Below are 24301 nucleotides of genomic sequence, written 5' to 3'. Positions count from 1 at the left end.
CCAAAGATGATGAGGTCACCCATCATTACCAACTGAGATGCTTTGAAACTGACGCTCCCGTGGGTTTGAATAGCTTCTCTCCTGCTTTCCGGTTGTACACATTCCTGGTTGATATTGTCACCTGGCCCTTATGCAATGGCCCACGGTGGGCATGGATTAGAGCTTACATTTCCCAGAAGACACCACAGCCAGTGCCTAATCAGCTTTGCGTGCTGGCCACACTGCAAAGCTGAGGAAACAGAAATTGTTCCCGTGAAAAAAATTCCCAATCTCACGTTACCAAATGACCACCTCTGCTCAGAACCGAGCACAGAGGAAACCCACACCTTCTTGCTGTCTTGAATTGTTTTCCTCTCATTTCTTTTCTGGCTGTTGACCTTTTTCTCTTGACATTTATATTGGATTGACTGGATCCCACATTCTAGGGAATAGAAACTTAAAAAAAAAAAAATCCCTCCAGTCAAAAAAAAAAAAAAAAAAAAAAGGGATAAAAATGAACTTATTTGCAGAATGGAAACAACCTCGCAGACTTTGAAAACATATGGTTACCAAAGTGGGGAGTTGGAGGGGGTGTGATTGAACTGGGGGTGTGGGATTGGCATATGCACATTGAGGTCTATGGAAGGACTGGCCAATGGGGACCTGCTGTCGAGCACAGGGAACCTTACCCACTGTTCTGTGATCGTCTATGTGGGAAAAGAATCTGAAAGAGCATGGGTGTGTGGACATGGATCACGGGATCCCTTTGCTGCCCAGCAGGAATGGTCACAACCTTGCAAATCAACTCTACTTCAATAAAACCTTAAAAAGTGAAGAAAAAAAAAAAAACCCTCCATTCTCTTATTTGGAAAATCAGTTCAAATCTCAGTCCTCATTTTTCAGGACTGCTGCAAGACCTATTAGATTCTTACTGAAGCGGACGAAGCCCCTGTTATCATTGGGTCAGAGAATTTGCTGGTGTCTTTTTACTTCCCTCTTCCCAGACACATCCTAAAAGCTAATCAAGAACAAGTCTTGTGAATTCACTTTTGATGTTCATCTTTGAGCCCTGAATGGCCTCAAATTCGACACCCTCTTGATAGTTCAGTCCTCGTTTTCAAAAGTGAGGAGGAAAAATAAAGAATGCTATTCACACAGGGAGCTCTGCCACTCCCCGCCCCCCTCATGTTCATCGTCACACGTGATGCTTCACACGTGTGTTGCTGGATGCATGACAGGTTCAGCAGAAGACGATGCCTTGGAAATCAACGGAGGTCATTACTTTTTTTTTTTAAATTGCCGTATCGTTGGTTTACCATATTGTGTTTGTTTCAGGCATCCAGCATGGTTATATAGGGTATTTTTTGCAGACTGTACTCCATTAGAGGGTATTACAAGATACAAGGTATAATTTCCTGGAGCTGTACAGTCAGGCTTGGTTGCGTATCTAGTTTACCCAGTAGTAGTGGGTATCTGTCCATCCCATACTCCTAATTGATCCCTTCCTGCCCCTCCCCTTAGGTAACCACTGGTTTGTTTTCTGTATCTGTGAGTCTATTTCTGTTTTGTGTAGACAAAACATTTATACATTTGAATGATTTGTTTGGATTCCACATATAAGTGATATCCTATCGTATTTGTCTTTGACCCATCTCACTGAGCACAATATTCTCTAGGTCCATCCCCATTGCTTCAGATAGCAATGTTTCACTCTTTTATGGTTGAATAATAATATGGGGTGTGTGTGGGGGGTGTGTGCATCACGTCTTCTTAAGTCAGTCCTCTGTCGATGGGTACTTGGGTTACTGCCGTGTCTTGGCCATTGTAAATAGTGCGGCTGTGAACATTGGAGTATCTGTCTCTTTTCCAATCTTGGTTTTTTCTGGAGCGATGCCCAGGAGGGGGATTGCTGGTTCCTAGGCTAGCTCTGTTTCTAGTGTGTTTTAAAGTCCCTCCATGCTTTCTTCCATAGCGGCTGCACTAGCTGACGTTCCCACCAGCAGAGAAGAAGGGTTCCCTCTTCCCCACACCCTCTCCAGCATTCGTTATTAGCAGCAAACGTCACTACGTGTAAAGAGAGTTAGGAGGTGGCTTCTTGGGTGGCATAGCCTCCGCACCCCAGGCAGTGGCATCCGTAGGAGCCCCCTTGAAGCGCAGATCTGAACTGCTGTCATCTGTCCCCTTCAGTACAGACCCCCTGCTCCATCGACGTGGCACCCTCTCTGCTCTCCCCACCGTGTGCCCCTCCAGGTGGACAGCCACCTCAGCAGGACTGTCTCCTTGCTTCCTGATCCCGTCCCACCCCCACCCTCAGCCCTCGATCTTCCCGCTGGAGCCAGCAGCTCATCTGCCCTGACTCCTCAAGCCCCAGCGCAGTTCCTCTGACGCTTCTTGGTAGCAGCTCCAAGCAGAAGCCCTTTGCTGCTCTCCCGGAGACAAGTGGATCTCTGTAAAGAGAAAGCTATCAGGAGCCTGTGTCCAGGGGCGAAAGACGGGAGGTTTCAGAAGAGCAATACTTGTCAGTTTCAAAAGATAACATCTCTGGAGCTCCACTAATGATATTTATGGATCACCTGACTGCCAGAAGCCAAAGCTTTTTTTCTCACATAATCACATAACAGCTGGCATCAAAACAGTACTCTGAGATGGCTAAGGGGTGTCTATTATCCCCATTTTTCCCACAAAGGAAACCGAGATAAAAGGTTTAAGTGGTTTTGCCCAGAGGGACAGAGAAGAATTAGAGGTAGCGTCAGAAATAGAAGAGAATGGCTCAATTTAGACTGTGTTCTATTAGACAACTTTGTGGAATAAATAAATGCTTTGATATGTATATTTGTATGCACAAATCTCATGCGTGTGTGTGCGCGCGCGCGTGCGCACACACACACACACACACACACACACACACGTCTGTTCCCCAGCTGGTCGACTATGCTCAGTGTTGCCCTATTCACTGCCAAGACCAGCTCAGCAGGATGGGGCTGAAGAACGGGTGCTGTGAAACTTAAGGAAAAAAGTTAACATAAAACAAGACACAGAGACATTTATCTTAAGTAAAGGTGGCAACCGGGGGACTCAAGGTCTCAGGGACCAAGAGCACCACCTCAAGAAACCACACTGCTTTTATTGTGCTCTTGAGGATTCCGTCAAGTGAGGAGGGGCTATGGGTGGAGGATATAGGGTTTGTTTACTATTGCATAAGTTCTTTTATTACTTTAAAAGCCAGTTAGCTGGTAAAAGGTTAAGCTTTTACTCTGACCTTTAGGCACATAACAGTCATTAGCATTTGAGTTAGTGATCTATGCATAGCATTCCAGAAAATCCTCCCTGTGCTTCGGCAAACAGCATGCCTATTTGTGGCAACCCAGTGTGCCTAGGTTTGCACCTTGGTTCTCTTTGCTGATGCATATGCTGCTAATGACCACTTATAAAGCACTTGGCCATGAAATTCCTCCTTCTCTTATTCTTTAGAGGACATATCCTGCTTGTGCAAATGGTGTGCCATTCCGCACAGGTCCGGGCCTGCCTAGACCAACGCATTATGTCCTCATTCAGCTGACCCTATGAATAACTCATGCCTTTAGGTCTTTGTTCTTAAGCTTAAGTCATTTACCAGCACTGAGACTGTTTTTCAAGCAGGAAGATGGGATAAAGTAAAGCAGGAAGATGGGATTTTTCAGCAAAGAGGCTAAGAAAATATTGCAGAGGCATGTCTCCCGACAATTCACTTTCAAGACATAAATTCCCTGAATAATGAAAATCCCTGTATCGTTATCTTCTAGACTGAGCGCTGACTTTCCTCACAGGTTTTTAGGAATCAGACTGTAGCAATATAGTCCTTTCTGTGGATGTTGTTCCCATGGTAGATCCCTACTTGGAGAAGGAGGGAGGTAGGGGGAAGGCGGGAAGAATGAAGATGACAGCAGCAGTGTGTGTGAATGCAGAAGCTATTGGGTATTTCTACAGCCAGACACGATAGCTGAAAAGCTCTTTCTCACTGACCATCCTCAGTCAGTGTTTTGGTTTTTTTTGTTTTTTGTTTTCTGTTTTGGTCTTTTCAGGGCTGCACCTGCAGCATACGGAGGTTCCCAGGCTAGGGGTCGAATCACAGTTGCAGCTGCTGGCCTACACCATGGCCACAGCCACAGCCACAGCAATGCGGCACCCGAGCTGGGTTTGTGACCTACATGCACCACAGCTCATGGCAACGCCAGATCCTTTAACCCGCTGAGCGAGGCCAGAAATCAAACCCGCATCCTCATGGGTGCTAGTTGGGTTCATTACTGCTGAGCCAGAACGGGAACTCCCCTCAGTGAGTATTTTGAATCTCTCCGGCCAAATCTCAAAACCAAACAGGCTGCTTCCTCCTTCGTGATTCCATTAGCAGAAAGTTCTCTTGTTTCACAGCAGTACTGCTGGAGGAATGTAAAGATTTGGGAGGAGACCTCGACCTTTCACCTCCCCCTCCTGAGGACTTCCTCAGCCTCCGTGTGCATTTGCTGCGGTCTCCAGTGGTCTTGCAAACAGGACGCAGGGAGAAGTACCCTCTGCTGCCTAGACCAAGAGGTTAATCACTAACAGTGTAAACATCCAGATCCACAGGGCTCTTTTCAGCCTGGCTACCTAGGGTTGAAAGCAGCTCTAGCGGTCCAGCTGCTAACTGGACACTGGCTTTATTTAAAACCTTTAATCCGATTGCATTGCAGCTTCTCTGGATTGCCCTAGGCGCTCCTGAGCAACAAGTCAGCAGCTGGACCACCTGCATCCCTGACAGGGCTCAGGGAGCATAGGCTGGCCACCTGTGGGGGGCGGGGGGGGGTGGCGCTCAGGTCTGGGGAGATCTGAAAAGTCCTCAGTCCAGGCCCCAGTGCACAGCATCCAGTATGAATCTTGGCAGGTGGGGTCCTGCATCTGCCTCGTCCAAAGCAGGTTGGCGAAAGCCCTGCAAACCTACTGCACGCTTGTCTCTATCAGCAGCATCCTTGCCTGAAGACGAAAGCCACCCCCACCCCCACCCCCCGAATCACCGAGACAATACCTGTTCTTTCTGTGGTGGTGAGAGGTGCACCCCTGCTGATGGAGGAGGAAGAATGTTAGCATGACTGCGTTTAATGATAAGCACGAGGATCCAAGCTTCAGGGGTAGGGTCCACGGGGTGGGTTGGTGGCAGTGTGCACGGCGTGGCGTGTGACCGAGGTGGCGGAGATCCGGGGCCTTCAGGTCCTGTGAAGCATGGATGTAGGAGAGGAGAGTGGTGGGCCTTGGGGATGGACGATTCCAGTGGGAAGATGCCCGGGGTTGTGGAGAGGGTCGTCTGGAAAGCAGGAGTGGATTAGGCTCCTGCAGGGACTGTGAGCTGCTCCATCGGGTTTTTTGTTTGTTTTTTTTTTTAGGGCCACACCCACGGCATATGGAGGTTCCCAGGCTAGGGGTCAAATCAGAGCTGTAGCTGCTGGCCAACACCACAGCCACAGCAACACGGGCTCTGAGCCTCGTCTGTGACTTCCACCACAGCTCCTGGCAACGCCAGATCCTTAACCCACTGAGCGAGGCCAGGGATTGAACCTGCATCCTCATGGATGCCAGTCAGATTCGTTTCCACCGAGCCATGATGGGAACTCTCCGGTGTTCTTTTGAGTCACGGGAAGAATATGCCTAACCCCCTTCCCCTGACGAAAGTTCTCCCAATCCCAAGTTCGGGGACCTCATTTGATGCCCAAGATTTACATACTGTAAACATTTTCTTTTCTATCTGTATTGAGTTTAGATGAATATATAACTTTTTTTTTTTTTTTTTTTTTTGAGTTCCCGTTGTGGCCCAACAGTCACGAACCTAGGTAGTATCCATGACGATGCCGATTCAAACCCTGGCCTTGCTCAGTGGGTTAAGGATCCGGTGTTGCTGTGGCTGTGGCATAGGCTGGCAGCTGTAGCTCCGATTTGACCCCAAGCCTGGGAACTTCCATGTGCCTCAGGTGCAGCCCTAAAAAGGAAAAAAAAATGTTAATAGTTAAATAACGATTTTTTTCTTGACCTGACTGGTATTAGGCTGCATTTTGAACTCTTCCACGAAAGTTCAAATCGTTTTATTCCTTCTGAATTATTTATACTCCCTGTCCCAAGTGTTATTTTCGGTGTTTCATGACCACAGGGTCAGGTTCTTTGGGCAGTAACCTCAGAATGCCGTCCTTGTCCTTAGGCATGCTTCATTTTTCGATTGTCATTTTAGGGCATGGTTTTATTTTATTTCCTTTGAAAGCATGGGCCGTGGAGAAGAAAGACCACTATTTTAAGGATGTTTAGGTCCCTTTTCATTAGTCGAGGCACAGAATTTGCAAAAAGCAGCCGTACACATAAGATGCTTCAGTAGGCATTTTCTTTTACCGCCAGTGGCCAGTGAGAGAAGAGAGAGTAAAAATCATTTTAAATGGAATGTAGACAAAGATTGTGGCCGTGGTGTAGTCAGGTGGTATTGACACAGAGGACAGCCTGTTCCTGAGGGTCTCCCAGTCTTGCCAGGATCCTGTAAATGTCGCTGGAACTAAACTGAAGCTGTGGCAACATTAAGGCACCATTGGATATGGTACGAAATACTCGGGTTAGGGTGTTGACGGGACTCCGCCTCTTTGGATTCCGTTTGAACGCGGGTGCTTTTGCTTGTCCAAATTGTTTGAGTTGCCATCATTTGCCGTTTCCCCATAGGTCTTTTAGCCCTCATGTCGGTGTCCGACTTTGGCGTGTAGATGTCTTTCTTGGGGTTTCCAAGAATCACGTACATCCCTCGTTTGGGATCAGAATCCACACAACCCTTTTATGTGGGGCAGCTTCACCCGTAATCCAGGATGGAGGATAAAGAACTCACTTACCCCGGGGTCTGTCCACAGAGGTGCTCCCGAGGCTGCATCCGCTTTCAGATCCGTGCACCTGTGTCTCTGCCAGATGCTGCACCCACAGGGGAGAGCCGGGCGCCACTGCCACTGAGCCACTGCTTGCTGGAGAGGAACAGGAGGCTGGAAGCAAAGATAGCTTTCGATGCCGCCTCCTCGTGAGGATCCTTCAGTGACGAAAGCAGACGTCAGCCGTCACAGCCTTGACTGTGGGCCCTAGCCTGTTGCGGTGGCGTGGGGACTGAGGCAGTGCCTGCCTGCCCTGGCTGTACTCCCTGTTACATCGCTGAGCCCTCGCAGTGACCCTGCGGGGACAGCAAGGCATGCTCTCATGTGATGGGGTGGGTTTCACCCTTGGACTCTGCAGCCCTCTGTCCTGGCCACTACTCTCGAAAGTGACAGCACTAACAGCCTGAACCCAGCCCAAAGCCAGATTGGGACTTGAACCCATGGTTTTAAATTAGAATTACTCACTTCCTGTGTCAGGGCTCACTGAGGTTCAGGTTCTTCAGGCCCCCGAGCAGAAGGAATTCAGCGAGAGACAAAGGGATAGGCATAAACAGATTTATTAGAATAGGATGCTTCTGAGAGATGCAAGTGGGCAGGCACGGACACTCTGCCCCGAGGATCTGGTGGGCTGCAGTTTTATCACCCAAGCGATGTGGGGGTTGGAAAGGCCCACCTCTTCCTTTCTGGGACTAGTAGCTCCTCCTTGGTATCTGGTAAGGTGTGTATTCAAATCAGCTGAAGGGCGGTCCTCAAACTCCCGCCCTTGGTCTGAATCTGAACGCAGGCCTCCCCTCACCCCCCACCCCCCACCCAGTGACCTGAGGCAATTCTCACACCTCCACTAGCCAAGCAAGCCTGCCTTGTGCGGATGGCTTCCTTGACCTTCCAGTGGTCTCCCAAGATCCCCCAGGTTTCCCTCTTTATCTAGACCCCCTACTGGGGGTTCTACAACCACCTGTGCCTACTCCATCCCTATCACTCCCTCCTCTGCCTCCTGCTGGCCAGCTCTCTGGGGACGGCCACGACATGTGACAACTACCGTCCCCCATGGAGCACCCTGTCTCCCTCTCAGCCTGCTCCTGTGTCTGACGCCCTCCTGTCCAGCCTCCACACTGTCATTAGACTGAAATTCCCGAGTCACAAAACCGTCTGGATACTCTCTTGCCCTCGGACTTCCTTGGCTTTGGATGAGACCCGCACTGCATCCTGGACCAGGCTTTCAGACCCATGCCAACCACGGTCTGAGTCAGAGTCAATTTCCAGACTTACTGTTTGACCCAGCTCCTCGTGGACTCAGGGAGCCAGCTTCCCTGAGCCATCACTAGTACTTAAAGGTACCCCCACATCAACAACCAAGAAACAAACAACCTGATTAAAAAGTGGGCCAAGGGCATTCCTGTTGTGGCTCCGCGGTAATGAACCCAACTAGTACCCATGAAGATGCAAATCCAAGCATCTCATACCCATTAGGGTAGCTATTATTTTAAAAAACTGTGTCACCAGGGATGTGGACAAATCGGAATCCTTGTGCCCTGGTGGTGGGGATGCATAATGCTGCAGACGTCGTGGAAAACAGTTCAGCAGCTCCTCAAAACCTTAAACTGGTGTTACCAGGTGATCCAGCAGTTCCCATTCTGCGTCTTTCCCACAGAAAATGAAAGCAGGGTCTCCCAGAGATATCTGCACACCCACGTTCGTAGCGGTATTATTTGCAGTAACCAAAAGGTAGAGGCAGCCCAAATGTCCATCAATGGACGAATGACGAGACAAAATGGGATGTATGCACACAATGGAATATCATTCAGCCTTTACAAGGAGGGAGCGTCTCACACAGGCTACAACATAGCTCGACCTTGAGCACATTCTGTCAGTGACATAGGATACGCAGGAGTTCCCGCTGTGGTCCAGCAGATTAAGAATCTGACTAGTATCCATGAGGATGCAGGTTCAATCCCTGGCCTTGCTCAGCAGGTTAAGGATCTGGCATTGCTGCAAGCTCTGGTGTACGTCACAGATGCCGCTTGGATCTGGCGTGGCTGTGGCTTTGTGGTGAAGGCTGGCAGCTGCAGCTCCAATGCAACCCCTAGCCTGGGAACTTCCTTATGCTGTAGGTGTAGCCCTAAAAAGGGGAAAGAAAGAAAGGAAGGAAGGAAGGAGCCACTCCAAAAGATGCTGTATAGAAACAGACTCAAAGATTTCAGAACCAAACTTATAGTTAGCAAAGAAGAAATGTTGGGGGGGGGATGAATTAGGAGGTTGGGATTAACATGTACACACTGCTGTATATAAAATAGATAAGTAACAAGGACCCACTGTTTAGCACAGAGAACTCTACTCAATACTGTGTAATAACCTGTGTGGGAAAAGAATCTGAAAACTCATAGTTCTATGTATATGTATAGCTGATTCACGTGGCTGTGCCCCTGAAAATAACACATCGTAAGTCAATTATACTCCAATCAAATTTTTTTAAAAAATGGGAGTTCACATTGTGACTCAGTGGTTAAAGAACCCAACTAGTATCCATGAGGATGTGGCTTTAATCCCTGGCCTTGCTCAGTGGGTTAAGGATCTGGCGTTGCTATAAGCTGTGGTGTAGGCCAGCAGCTACAGCTCCGATTCGACCCCTAACCTGGGAACTTCCATGTGCCACGGGTGCAGCCTAAAAAGACAAAAGACAAAGAAAAAAATTTTTTTTATGCTGAATGATTCCATTTATATAGGGTCCCTGGGGTAGTCCTGGGGTAGCTGTAGGCATAGAAGGCAGGTGATAGATGCCCGAGGTTGGGAGGGGAGGGGGGTGTTGTTTAGTGGGGACAGAATTTCAGTTTTGCAATATGACCACTCTTTTGGAGATGGAGGGTGGTGATGGTTGCTCAACCATGTAAACGTTCTCAATGCTTCTCAACTGTGCACTTCAAAAGTGTGAGGAGCATACAGTTGATATATTGTAACACAGTTAAAAGATTTCAAGATTGATCCATTGAGGAACAGACACTTGATGATACATTGTAGCACAGTTAAAAAGTTTCAAGATTGATCCATTGAGGAGCTTACACTTGATGATATATTGTACAGTTAAAAAATTTCAAGATTGCTCCCTCTGCCTCCCTTCTGTGTCTCTCAGTATCCTTCCTTGTAGAATGTCCTTCCTTGTAGATTCCTACCAGCTCCTAAAGGTCTTGAGTTCAAATGAGACCCTCTCCACAAAATAGTCCTTTTTGCAAACAGCTGCGTGGCACACTCCTTTGTCTGAGTGGTGCGGGTTGATGTAGGTTTCCATCATCGTGCTTGACACAGAGGTCTGTGTATTACTAGGGAGTGCTGGCCTGGCAGAGCACCCTGACCAGCCCCTGCTGGCTACTGCCACAACAGTGTCCACCCCTCGCAGCTAAGAGTCATGACTCCACTCTGTGTCCAGCTTGGGGACGTGTCCACCATTCACACGCAGGCAGAAAAGGCTGTACTGGTTCTTCTCCCTTTTTTCCTTCTTGCCAGAGCTTTGGGGAAGATATTGGCATTATCTCCACTGCTTGTGAGGCTTTGCATTCCATCCACAGTGGGCTGCACAGGGTTTCTCATTTAGCAATTTAAATTTTGGGGAAGGCCCTCAAACTGGCCAGAAAGCTGTGTGAATGAGTTGAGATAATCTCCTTTCTGAAGAAAGAACTTTCTGACCTCTTAATGCTTCTTTCATACCCTAATCTTTAAATAATGTTTCTAGCAATAATTCCCTTTTTTTCCTCTCCTGCGGCAGCAGATCTGAGTGTCATCAAAATATAAAATCACTATTTCTTGAACATTATTAGGTTTCTGTTTAATGCGGAGGGATGCCTCTGTCTGGAGCCCAGATAGAGATGTACGGCTTATTGAAGGAAAGGCTTTATTTATAATCTTCATTTGCGGTACCTCGTATAGGGGATACAGGCAACTGTGAAAAATGAGTCAGATGTTAGGGATGGGTGAACACTTTCATCTCAGTCTTTGTTTATAAGTCTGTGTTTATTAATTGTCACAAGCGGACTTAGTAAGTCTGCCTGACTCAACTTGATAGATCTTGCTCACAGTAAATATTTATTGTTCCACTTTTTTTTTTTTTGGTGTTTGAATAAGAAATTTTTAGAAGCCTTGAACAATGCCTTTTTGTCTTACATTTTTAAAATACTGTCCTTATTTTTTAAGAAAGTTGGTTCAGTCTTTAAATAGATGATCTCAAATCTCCTGCATTCTCCATCTACCCACTCCCCCTGCCCCCGGCTCTTTCCTAATATTTTAAGCTGCATTTATTCATTTTCAGATGACTCCAAGGAAGATCCTTCTGCACGGAGCCGCCATACCCAGGCTCATGGCTGAACACCTTCTTTCCATTTCTGTTTCCTTTATTGCCTCGTGTGTGCTGTCTAGCGTTCAAGATGAGACATGCGTGGCTTGTTTGGACCGTGGGCAGACCTGGTCTCTTCCTAAGTTCCCTGCCTGGGCTTCCTCCCTCTCTTCTCTGCCTTCAAGGGTGCAGGTGCTGTTTCCTTCCTCCTTGATCTTCCAGCACCTGTGTTGCCCGTCCCCTTGGATCTTGTGCACGGACAGCCCTTTCTGTGCCTCTCCGGAAGTAAGAGCATCATGCTGCCGCCCTGTGTCTTAGTAGCCAATAAGCGTGTCAGAAAAAAGCTCAGGGCATCAACACGCAATGTAGACATGGAAACAACTGATACCGGACAATGGCTTGAACACCTGTCACTTCTTAGAAGAATGTTGGTAATAATTTTGTTCTTGTGCCTAACTTTCTCAGGAATCATGGTGACTATTCAAAGCTCTGAGGATGTAGCATGTGTGAAATTACGGTTGTTGCAGATAGTCCGTCGATTTCCTCCCCTCTTCCTTTATTTTTGTTTGTTTTCTAAGCAAAGTGGTGTAATGGACATTGAAAATATTAATATTTGTAAACTGACTTGAATTTGTCATCCACATTGGGACAGTTCGAGAGAGACGGGGGGCATCTTTCATAGGTCACAGGACAGCAAGTGCTCGCCAGCCAAAGCCATCCAGATGTTTCCTTAGCTCTGACCGAACACCGCTCCTCAGAGACCAATTTCTAGATATTCTAACTGAAGCAGCTAAAAATGTCATCTAGCTTGATGGAGAAAAGAAGGTATAAGTCTTGATTGTAGAGACTTTATCTCTCTGGGGGTGCATGCCAAAAGTGGCTTGCAAAGAAAATTTTGGTTAACTCTTCACATCCTGCCAAGGTGGGGAAAGCCATTTTCAGCCAGTGGACAAACCACAAGAGTCAACACAAGAAGAAGCACTCGTTCATTCATTCATTCATTCATTCATTCATTCTTCTGCACACAGGCCAATCCCCCCTGTCTCTTTTAGAAGTTCCCACCCCAAGAGAGGCAGAAAGGTAAAGCCAGCAGTTATAATCTCCTGGGATGAGGGTTGAAGGCAGGCCCAGTGAACTGCAGGTCGTTTTAAGCCTGCATTTCTGGGAATGTGCTACAGCCACAGGTGGAAGCTCACCCACGTTGACCCATGCTTCCCAGAGAATGTGTGCTTTGGTGAACAAGACGGACATGGGCCTGGTGGGAGCACTCGGAAGTTCCAGCAGGACCTGGCACAGACCTCTGCCCAAGATGGAGTGGGAGAGGGCTGGGGTGAATGCAGCCCAGGGAGTTAGAAGGCTCCGGCCATCCCTGAGGTCAGAAAGGGCTTCAGGTTTTGTGATGAGGATGGAGAAAAATAAAGAAGCAGCTTACGTCCACACAGGGCATAATTCCTCCAGGGCGGATAAATCCTAGTGGCTTTTGCTTTAAAGGAGACTTCAGAAATATAAACACACACACACACACAGAGATAGATCTAAACAGCTGGAAACCTGCTCCTCTGCTCCATCACGTCAATCATCACGGGCAAATTACTTAATCTCTTTCCATTCCCCTCATCCGTCAAAGGGGAGAGACACTTCCACTTACAGCATCTACATCTTAGGCCTCCTTACGACTTACAGTGGGCCATACAGGTGTACTCAATAAAGAATAGCTACTTACTGCGTACACTTAATAAACATTGTATCCAAGTCTGCAGGAGAAGCACACGAAAGGACTTCGTTAGTCACCTTTGCTCTCAGAATGGCTGCTGATGGCGACGGCACACGAGCACAGCAATAGAGAGGGATTGTGCTTTGCTATTTGAATGTGACTCTCTTCAGTGGATGGAAGAGGAGGATGGCAAGTCCACTTGCCCTATTGAATCCAGAAGCTATTTTAGGCTGTCTGTGATGGCTCGCACACCAGGCTGAGACCCAGAATGGGAGACTGAGTTCCTGCCCTCTGCATGCTCTCTGTCAACATGAGAAGAGAGCATGCAAAGTGAATAATTTCTATTTATTGTTTTAACTTAAATTTTTTTTAATTGAACTGTAGTTGACTTACAATACCCCTTTAATTTCTGCTGTAGAGCAAAGGGACCCAGTCATCCACATATGTACATCCTTCTTTTTCATACTATCTTCCATCATGTTCTAACCCAAAGACTGGACAGAGTTCCCTGTGCTGTACAGTAGGACCTCATTGCTTATCCATTCTAAGTGTGATAGTGCAATCCCACTCCGGGGCATACATCCAGATGAAAGCTTCATTCAAAAAGATCCATGCACCCCTATGTTCACTGCAACGCTATTCATAATAGCCAAGATGTAGAAACAACAAAAACCCTAAATGTCCTTCGACAGATGAATAGATTAAGAAGATGGAGTTCCCGTTGTGGCTCGACAGAAATGAACCTGACTAGTATCCATGAGGATGTGGGTTCGATCCCTGGCCTCGCTCGGTGGGTTAAGGATCTGGCATTGCAGTGAGCTGTGGTGTAGGTCACAGATGAGGCTCGAATCCCGAGTTTCTGTGGCTGTGGTGTAGGCCGGCAGCTGAGGCTCCAATTCAACCCCTAGCCTGGGAATCTCCATATGCCATGGGTGTGGCCCTAAAAAGACCCCCCACAAAAAAAAAGAAGAAGTGGTACATATATAATGGAATACTACTCTGCCATAAAAAAGGACAAAACAATGCCACTTGCAGTATCATTCTTTTTTTTTTTTTTTTGTAGCACAGGTCCATTCGTTGTCATCGTAAAAACCTTGGAACAATAGGGCATTGTGTAAAACTATAAATCACCAACGACTTTACCATCTGGAGATCATCTCTGTTAACTCTTGCTATTTTTAAAGTCTTAATGATGTTTTCAGCCTCCCCACAAACCTCTTTCCCACCCACCCTAACCCCCCTTTCAAAAAATTTCTCAGGTATATTCTCCTTGCCTGAAGAATATATAAGAATGGCCTGTAGTGAAAAAAATTCCCTTCCTTTGCCTCTAAGAAGCCTAAAAGCATCAGTGACCTGGACCACCAGTGGCATAAAAACTATATTTTGTATCAGGGGACTTGAGACTAGACAAAATGAAATGACAGAATTTCCTGGTCTTCAGGTGACACACAGGTTGTCCTCTAGTTTTATGGAGTTTCCTATTAAATGTTCTTTTGCATTAAATATTGAATCCTTGCAAAGTAATTGATTAATGAATTGGCAATAACAACGCTTCGGCTCCCCCTGATTTTTTTTTTTTTACTGTGGATAAAATTCACTTAATTATATGCCTCAGCCATTCCACGGCTAGGTATAGGGCCAAAAGAAATGAAGACAAGTACACACAAAAACTCACATGCCATCAAACATAGTGGCATTATTCACAAGAGCCAAAAGGTGGAAACAACCCATTGCCTACCCATGGATGACTGGATAAGTAGAATGGGATCTCTCCGTACAGTGGAATATTATGCAGCCGTGAAAAAGAATGAAGCTCCAACACTCTTCATCATGGGTGCACCAAGAACACCTTCTGTTCAGGGAAAGAAGCCAGACATAGAATAACACATGTTCTGTGAGTCTCTTTATTGGAGATGTTCCAGAACAGCAAATCCACAGAGAGCGGAACTAGATGAATGGTTATCTAGGGCTGGAGGCACGTTCAGGGCCTGCGGTGAGGGCTACAGGGTGCAGGGTTCCTCTGTGGGGTAAGGAAAATGTAAAATGGACGTGGGGATGGTAGCGCAGTCTGTGTATGTACCAGAAGCCATGGAGATGGAGGCCTGAAACGGGGTGTATTGTATGACCGGTGAATTCTGTCTCAGAAAAGCTGTTACTTTTTTAAAAGAAAGTAAACTACATAGGGCCATCAGTGTTGTGCCGAACCATTCAATGGGACATATATGAAGGAGAGTCATTTGGGTTACATTTTAGTTCAGCGTTTGCCTAGCATTCTCTAATTCCTATAAATAAGCAAATGAGTCTCTGAATCAGAATCAACTAGGAACATGGCAAGAGAGAGCCACTGCCCTCCTGCGACATTAATGAAATTGTTTCACCACAGGTTTTAAAAACACCCCAATTCTTTTGTCCACCAGGAGGTACAGTGCTTGACCAGGAGAACTTTGCCTGGCAATCCATGGAAAACCTGCCTCAAGGTGCAGAATTCTATTGAACGACTCTCTGAGCTTCACAGTTTGCTTTCCCAGGGGCTCTGCTTCACAGAAGCACTTGAACAAAAATGGGGTAGTTTAATAGCAACAAGCCCCTCCGGATCCACAGAATCCAGAAATCAACACCTTTCTGGCCATCACATCATTGTTACACATCATCCCTTTCTGGATCTTAAAAGGCCAAGGTTTTTAAAAATGAATGCGCTTGGAGTTCCTGTTGTGGCTCACCAGGTTAAGAACCTGACATGGAGTCCATGAGGATACAGGTTCAATCCCTGGCCTCGCTCACTGGGTTAAGGATCTGGCATGGCTGCAAGCTCAGATGTAGGTCACAGATTCATCTTGGACCCTGAGTTGCTGTGGCTGTGGCTGTGGCCAGCAGCTGCAGCTTCGATTTGACCCCTAGCCTGGGAACTGCCACATGCCGCAGGTACAGCTATAAGAAGGGAAAAAAGAAAAAAAAAAAAAAAGAAAGTGCTGTGTATGTCTTCAAATTCAATTATTTAAGAGTGCTTCTGGTTTGTCCAAAGCCTTCAGGAAGTTTCCCCCAGACTGGTCACCCTGGAGGCAGACTGGTTCCCTGTAAAGTTGCTGGGACTGCACCCCCCTGCAGCAGTGAGCAGCTGCCCCACCAGCCAGCCTGGGCTTGTCTGTCCCCTGTCACTCAGTTCCTGCATCCAGAGCGTCTGCTGCCTCAAACCCAAACAGCCCAGGTGCCCCCGCACGCTCTCCTGGTTACACTTTTATTACAGCACAACCTCCAGCAGATCACAACCACCCCGGCCCCACAAAGCGTGAAAGAAGTGGCCTTGTACTTCCCTAAAGATGTTGTAAACCATCCTCTGAAGAGGGGACGCCCTTGAAAGCATGTTAAAGCGTAACTTCACCATGAGGTAGAAAATTCCGAAAGGGGCCGGGGGCTCTGGTCTCAACGTCACCCTCACCTCTTGCTGTTTCAGTGGTCAGACTTGCTCTGAATTTATAGTCCTCTCTCAGGCTTCCCACAAAATGCACATCCTGGGCAGCTGCCAGCCCTAGAGGGTGATAAGGACCAGCAAATCTGAAATATGGATTTAAAGGCATCAGGAGAAATTAAACTGGGTTCACACCATATTGTCCAGTGTCCTGAAAGCTGACTTTCATTTCCAGCCTTGGGTGGAGGCAGAGATGGCCTTTGGGGACCCTACACATCAGACACGGTGCACGCCCCCCTTTCCTCCAGCTTCTGAGGCCACTGTTTCTTCTGCAAAATAAAACTAAGGGCTGGGGAGTCTGCTGTGAGGCAGCCACCCCTTATGCGGGAAGCTGGAAATCACCAGCAAAGACAATAACACGTGTGACTGCCAAGCAGGTTGGACGTGATGAATTCACACAGCACAGAGAGAAAGCCTGGAAGGTATGCATTCCAAGAGTCTGCTAAGAAAAATGCAAAATCCAGCTTGGAGGAGGCCTGAGGAAGAGGCTAGATTAGAAATATCAGAGCCACAAGAAAGATGGAAGTCTGCTTTCCTCCCAAACCACCCCCATCATCAAGGAGCATTAAGCCCCTGGTTAGGAAGGAAACATCCTAGGGGGAACCAGAGCCTGGCTGTGGAAATTTAAGACCTGGGGCTTCCATTTTCCTGCTGGCATCCATCACGGGATTGCAGTGCATCTCTTAACATCACTGGGCTTTCCTTGCCAAAAGAAAGACAGCTAAGACCTACCCCACAGGTTGCTGGGTTGTTGCTGTATCTGTGATGGCAACCAAGACGAACTGCTTAAATAACAGAAATCTCCGATATCATGACGCATGGACAGTGTTCTAGAATGGGAGTCTGCAAACCATGCTCTTGGGCCAAATGCAGCCCCCTGTCTGTGCTTGTCAATAAAGTTTCCGGGAAACAATCCTGCCCATTCCTCACATATTATTGTCCACTGTTGCACTCCTGCTAGGGCTGAAAACATAGTTGAAATCGAGCTCATAGGGCCCCCAAAGCTGGAGATATTTGCCCTCTGGCCCTTTATAGGAAAATCCCACTAACTCTGGTCTCGTCCATCCATTGATCACTATTTACATGGGAACAGCAATAAGCTCCCACTTGTCAATGACCTGTTAGGTCTGGTCAATGATGACTTCATCTCATCTTAGGAGACGTATTGCTATCGCCACTTCAGTTTTGAGAAAACTGAGGCCCCCAGGGATTGAGTCATTTCCCCAAAGTCACATAATGAAAAGTCGTGGAGCCAAAATCATGGCTTCAACGGCAATTCTTCATTGTTTCTCACTGGCGTTTTTATTTTTTAAAAAAAATGAATACATAAGGATGCAATGCAGAAGGAGGAAAAAAAAAAAACCCAACAAGTTCTAGATGAAAGTGGAGCTTGTTCATCTGGTTGATGGAAGGTAGGACACTGTTCAAGAGAAGCAGCCAGCCTTTGGGGGTCATTGTGTTCAGAGCCATAGAGAACCCTGGCAGGGCTCCCATTTCTTCCAGGACTTGGGGCAAGCAGGCAAAGGAGGACTTTGGGTCTCTTAATCCCTTCTCTCAGCCAGCCACACTGCCTATCCTACACACCCCGGGAATCATCATCTGTTACCTCCCAATGAAAGGGCACTCTTCCATCCACTCACACCCTAAGGTCACACGCTGAGCAGACATTTGGCCTTGCTCAGAATAAAGACATTTTATCCATACGACATTTGCTCCTTAAGGCATTTGGTTCAGGCCAAAAGGTCCTTGACATTTGGTCCTGTCCAGAACCATTTGGCACAGACCCACTATGCTCATGGATATTTTGGACAGGAGTAGCTATCAAGGATCTTGTTCCACGGACCAGATGTCTTACAGACCAAATGTCTCATGGATGTTCAGGACATGGCCAACATCAAGGACCTTTTGGCTTGACCAGATGTCTTACAAGCCAAATGTCTCATGGATGTTCTGGACAGCGCCAACATCAAGGACTTTTGGCGTAACCAGATGTCTTACAGACCAAATGTCTTACAGATGTTCTGGACAGTACCAACATCAAGGACCTTTTGGCGTGGACCAGATGTCTTACAAGCCAAATGTCTCATGGATGTTCTGGACAGTGCCAACATCAAGGAACGTTTGGTATAAACCAGATGTCTTACAGACCAAATGTCTTATGGATATTCTGGACAGGGCCAACATCAAGGACCTTTTGGCGTGGACCAGATGTCTTATGGTCCAAATATCTAATGGATGCTTTGGAGAGGACCAGTTATCAAGGAACTTTTGGTGTAGACCAGATGACTTATGGACCAAATATCTCATGGATATTCTGGACAGGGCCAATATCAAGGACCTTTTGGCGTGGACCAGATGTCTTACAAGCCAAATGTCTCATGGATGTTCTGGACAGTACCAGCATCAAGGACCTTTTGGCGTGGACCAGATGTCTTAGGGTCCAACTATCTTATGGATGCTTTGGAGAGGACCAGTTATCAAGGACCTTTTGGCATGGGCCAAATATCTTGGTGGACATTTTGGACAGGACCAAATGTCCTGCAGGGGTTTGCACACATACACACATGGTGTTATTCTCCATCTTTTCCCCTTTGCATTCCTGAGAAGTGTTTAGACAGAGGCCTAAATCCTGAACTCCTTCAAGGGGTCACGTCCTCAAGCACCCCTCGCTAACCCCAGATTGAAGCAGATGCTCCCCTCTGGGCTCTTGGTGCATTCCATCATTGGCTGTTTAACATTCTTACATCAAGGGCACTGTCTATTATCCATCTATCCCCATGGCCTGGGGGCACTTCGACAACAAACACCATCTCTTTTCTTAGCATGCGATGCTCAGCTCAGTCTCTAGTTATGAAAAATTTGCTTGTTTGAACCACCCTTGGCAGTCTCTAGTCAAAGAAAAGGAAATTCTAAAAAGAGGCATCTGTAGAAAATTAAGTTCCAGTTTCTTGATCTCTCTCTCCTAACCAAAAGCACCCTTTTGGGTTTGACGGTTCCCCTCATCCCATGCTAATGGTTTCTGACATCTCCATCAGAACAAGGGAAGGGCTTTCCAAGCTCCAGAGAGGGAGGGTAGCAAATGGACCTCTTCTTGGCAGTAGCTGATGAGATGGGGAGCAGGAGGCAGAGGGAGAGCTTACTGTGTTGAAAGTGGCAATGCTTGCGGGGGTGGGGGAGAATTGCAGGGGACGGCTTGTCCTACTGAAGACCTGATGTTAGAACATCATCAAGGTTCCTATCCCCACAACTGGCAGGCCATCAGATAGGAGAAATGATGGTGCCGCTGTCCAGGGTCCTGAGCACCAGTGTAAAGAACACTAGATTGGGAACCTTCTTTGACTGTGACTGCATCTTGGCTTGGGGAGACTCTGCACGGCTGAAGACCTGAAGTTAGAACATCAGGCTTTCTATCCCCCCACCCCCTCCTCCCCACAATAGGCGGGTCATCAGATAGGAACAGTGGTCCAGGGTCCTGAGCATCAAGTATAAAGAATGTAAGACTCTCCTTTGTTACAGCCTCTTGGCTTGGGGAGACTTTGCATGGAAAGCCCTGCCACAGGTGTATTGGCTCTTGGTGCTTATCACCGTGCATGGAAGGTTGCTTTTGTCACATGTTTTATTCACCTTTTCAAGAGCCTCTACTTGAGTTGTCTATCTTCCACTTTGTAGCTAAAGACCTCAGGCTTGGGTTTGTGGGGGTGCCTACAATCTTAGAAGCCCTTGACCTTTCAGCCATCACGCTTCTTCAGCACACAGCCTGCCAGCACTCTTGCACTCCAGGGAAGTGTGTTCTTCTCTGACTCCCACAGATGGAGTTGCCTTTTGCCTCGTGTTAATTCCGTTGGCCGCGCATGCCCAGGTCATGTGCCCTTGAGTTTTGGTCCGTCTTTAGGAATTTTTTTCTTGCCTACCCTGCAAGTAAATGATGTGCCTTGTGATTGCCCAAATCAGCTGCTTACATAACCTGACTCAACTGTTATTTTCACCATTTATTTCCTATCTTTTAAAAAAGGATTTAAAAGAGAGAGGGAAAAAAAAAAAAGGGTCACAAGGTAAACATAGGCTGCTTAGAGTCTATCACCTTCTGGGAAGAGAGGGATTGGAAACGGTGCCAAACACAAAGGGCATCTCTGTGGAAAGGAAAACAATCCAGAAACACGAAGTCTTCTGCGTGCCCTGAATTTACCTGAATGTCCGCTTTATGCAAATGACACACGTTATATTTTATTTTTCCTCGGAGGTAAAGCTGGAGCTCGGGTGGCTGCCAGCATGTGGCTGAGCATGCGCTTGGGGCTATATATTTCCAAGGACCTGATCGCAGTGGCCTCTGAGGTGTTTGCCTCCTCGGCTGAGGCTGCAGTTCAGAATAGTGGCGGTGGGGTGGAGTCGAAAGGACACAAGAGTAGATCTCAGGAAAATGAGCCCTACCGCTCCCCAGCTGGGAGAATGTGCGTGCACGCGGCTGTCAGTCTCTCAGCCTCTTGGCCTCTGTGCCTCCAGCTGTAAAGGAGCTGGAGTCGACAGCTCCTGAGACGGCTTCCTGTTCCCCAAGTCCCTGCTGTGATGTATCGATGGGAAGACAGAAAAGAATGCCCAAAAAGGTGAAGCACGTTATAACCAGGCTGCATCTGTTCACGGCCCAGCAGGTACCTCTGGGCATGGGAAACTCTTCAGGAAGACCTATAAGGGATGGTTCCATGGAAAGAGGGACAGAGGCCACCCAGAGTCTTCCCTAGAACCTGGTAAAACTGCATGATTATATCCCACACACGTTTTTTGTACTCAGAGAACATCAGCCTGAAGTAGGTTTGATAGCAGCTCTTTTTGAGAACAGTGGAAAAACAGCCACTTAGGATGATATCCATTATCCTAATATTGTCAGTCTTGTATAGAAAAATACATGTGACCCACATTCTTTTTTTAGTGATTTTTATTTTTTCCATTATAGGTGATTTACAGCATTCTGTCAATTTTCTACCATACAGCAAAGTGACCCAGTCATACATATATATATACACTTTTTTCCCTCCCATGATCATGCTCCATCATAAGTGACTAGATATAGTTTCCAGGGCTACACAGCAGGATTTCATTGCTTATCCATTCCAAAGGCAATCATTTGCATCTATGAACCCCAGATCCCCAATCCATCCCACTCCCTCCCTGTCTCCCTTGGCAACCACAAGTCTCTTCTCCAAGTCCATGATTTTTTTTTTTTTTGTGTGTGTGGAAAGGTTCCTTTGAGCCGTATATTAGATTCCAGGTGTGAGTGATATCATGTGGTATTTGTCTTTCTCTTTCTGACTTATTTCACTCAGAATGAGAGTCTCTCGTTCCACTCATTCATGTTGCTGCACATGGCATTGTTTTGTTCTTTTTGGTGGCTGAGTAGTATTCCATTGTGTATATGGACCACATCTTCTTAATCCAGTCATCTATCGATGGACATTTAGGTTGTTTCCATGTCTTGGCTATTGCGAGTAGTGCTGTTGTGAACATGAGGGTGCATGTGTCTGTTCTTGAAGCATGTGACCAAAATTTTATTGCTCCTTTCCCCACAGTCGTTCTTTTTTTTGTCTTTCGTCTCTTTTGTTGTTGTTGTTGCTATTTCTTGGGCCGCTCCTGCGGCATATGGAGGTTCCCAGGCTAGGGGTCTCATCGGAGCTGTGGCCACCGGCCTACACCAGAGCCACAGCAACGCGGGATCCGAGCCGCGTCTGAAACCTACACCACAGCTCACGGCAACGCCGGATCGTTAACCCACTGAGCAAGGGCAGGGACCGAACCCGCAACCTCATGGTTCCTAGTCGGATTCGTTAACCACTGCGCCACGACGGGAACTCCCCACAGTGGTTCTTATATGATGTTGTGAACACACGGGAAGTCCAAGTGGTTCTTATATGAAATGAGCAGATCATAGGACTGATTCTTTCTTCCTCCCCCTCTTCCTCCCTCCCTCTCTCTCTTTCTTTCTTATCTTTTTAGGGCTGCACCCATGGCATATGGAAGTTTCCAGGCTGGGATCGAATTGGAGCTGCAGCGGCCAGTCTACACCACAGCCAGAGTAACACCAGATCTGAGCTGCATCTGTGACCCAAACCACATCTCAAGGCAACGCCGGATCCTTAACCCCCTGAGCAAGGCCAGGGATCGAACCCACATCCCCATGGGTACTACTACTAGTTTGTAACCGACTGAGCCACAACAGGAACTCCCAAGACTACTTCTCTAACTGGGCTGATTCAACTCAGCTCAACGAATGTGTGCGAAGTGGATCAACCCTCTTGGAGTTGGCAGTTGAGTAGGGGCTGTGGACTGCACCGTTTAAATGTTAAAAACATATAATATATCCATATGAAACTGTATGCCAATTACACTAGAGCAAATGGGCACGCTACATTGGTTGTATATGTCCCAATTTTAGAAGCAAACAGAAAATAACAAGTTTTTCATTGATCAGCTTGGCTACTGATGTCTCTCCTTTCTTGATCCACACAGTAGAAAACAAAGGAGGAATAGAAAAAATTAAAATGAAGCTCCACCTTTGAGGAGGTGAATTACCACACAGATGCCAAACCACAGTATCTGAAAAAAGGCTCTCGGTTGGAGCAAGACTTAGGAGTTGAGGGACAGGAACTCCTCTTATATATTCTTCACCCTAGGTGGGGAAGACCCAAAGGCAGAAGCTTGCTCAGAAAGGCCATGTGGGGATGAAAGGGCAGGATGCATAAAAGTCTCAACTTTATTTTTATTTTTAGGGCTGCAGGTGCAGACTACGGAAAGTCTCAGGCTAGAGGTTGATTTGGAGCTGGAATCACCAGCCTACACCACAGCCACAGCAATGCCAGATCTGAGACATGTCTGCAAACTACACCACAGTTCATGGCAACACTGGATCCTTTAACCCACGGAGCGAGGACAGGGATCGAACCCACATCCTCGTGGATACTAGTCAGGTTCATTACCGCTAAGCCACAACTTTGGGAGCTCCAAAGTCTCAACTTTAATTGGATCCTCCTATAATTCTTTTTCCTGATTATTTGGCATTCCCTGCCTTCTCTTATTTTTCATTACTGACTTCCCCATTCAAAAAAATAATAATAAACACGAAGCAAGCAACTACAGGCATACCTCATGATATGACACTCCACAGATGCTGTGTTTTTTACAACCTGGAGGTTGGTGGCAGCTCTGCATTAAGCCAGTCTATTGGCACCATTTTCCCAGCAGCGTTTGCTCCCTTCATGTCTGTGTATTCCCTGTGTGGTAATTCTTGCAACATTGTAAACGCTCCTCCAGCAAAAAGACTGCAACTCGATGGAGGCCCAAATGAGGGTTAGCAGTTTTTAGTAGTAAAGTATTTTAATTAATGTACGTACATTGTTTTTAGACACAATGCTGTCACACACATAATAGATGACAGTGCCGCGTAAACCTAACTTTTATATGCACTGGGGAAAAAAATTGTCGTACTTGCTGAATGTGATATTGACTTTATTGTGGTGGTCTCGAACTGGAATCTGCAATATCTCCAAGGTATGCCTGTGTTCACAGAAAACGCCAGCATGGGATGACTTGGTAACTTGTGCTGGGGAATTATGTGCATTTGTTCACTCCTGTAGTTTTATATGTTCTTTAGAGTTCTCGCCACATCTGTAATACCTTTGGCCAAATTGATCATAAGTTGGAAATAGCTATGAATAATCGCGGTCTTGCATTACGTCAAGCTGTCTCACAGACAGCCTTTTAAATTCCAGGTGTACCATCCATCACCCAAAGGCTGCTAAAAAACCATTGACGGGTGTTCCCATTGCGGCTCAGCGGTAACAACTCTGACTAGTATCCATGAGGTTGCGGGTTTAATCCCTGGCCTCGCTGAGTGGGTTAAGGATCTGGGGTTGCCGTGATCTGCAGTGTAGGTAGAA

At 46.9% G+C, this 24301-nt stretch overlaps 1 protein-coding gene and 1 long non-coding RNA gene across 50 annotated transcripts in view; both read left to right on the top strand.

Annotated features, from left to right (window-relative positions):
* Positions 1–24301, top strand: part of LOC106506881 (pseudouridine-5'-phosphatase-like) — a 744469-nt gene that overhangs the window by 111170 nt on the left and 608998 nt on the right. The gene's annotated exons all lie outside the window — the stretch shown is intronic.
* LOC146394344 (uncharacterized) lies at positions 18461–22835 on the top strand. Its single transcript, XR_014836068.1, has 3 exons — positions 18461–18733; positions 18805–21939; positions 22227–22835. It is a non-coding gene; the product is annotated as an uncharacterized LOC146394344 (long non-coding RNA).

This window comes from Sus scrofa, chromosome Y (assembly GCF_054392235.1).
Source record: "Sus scrofa isolate SSC_HxYL_T2T_F1_AM1 chromosome Y, Sscrofa_HxYL_maternal_Yorkshire_Landrace_v2.0, whole genome shotgun sequence".
Lineage (NCBI taxonomy): Eukaryota > Metazoa > Chordata > Mammalia > Artiodactyla > Suidae > Sus > Sus scrofa.
Note: the sequence above shows the minus strand (reverse complement) of the source record. Positions and strands in the feature narration are given on the sequence as shown.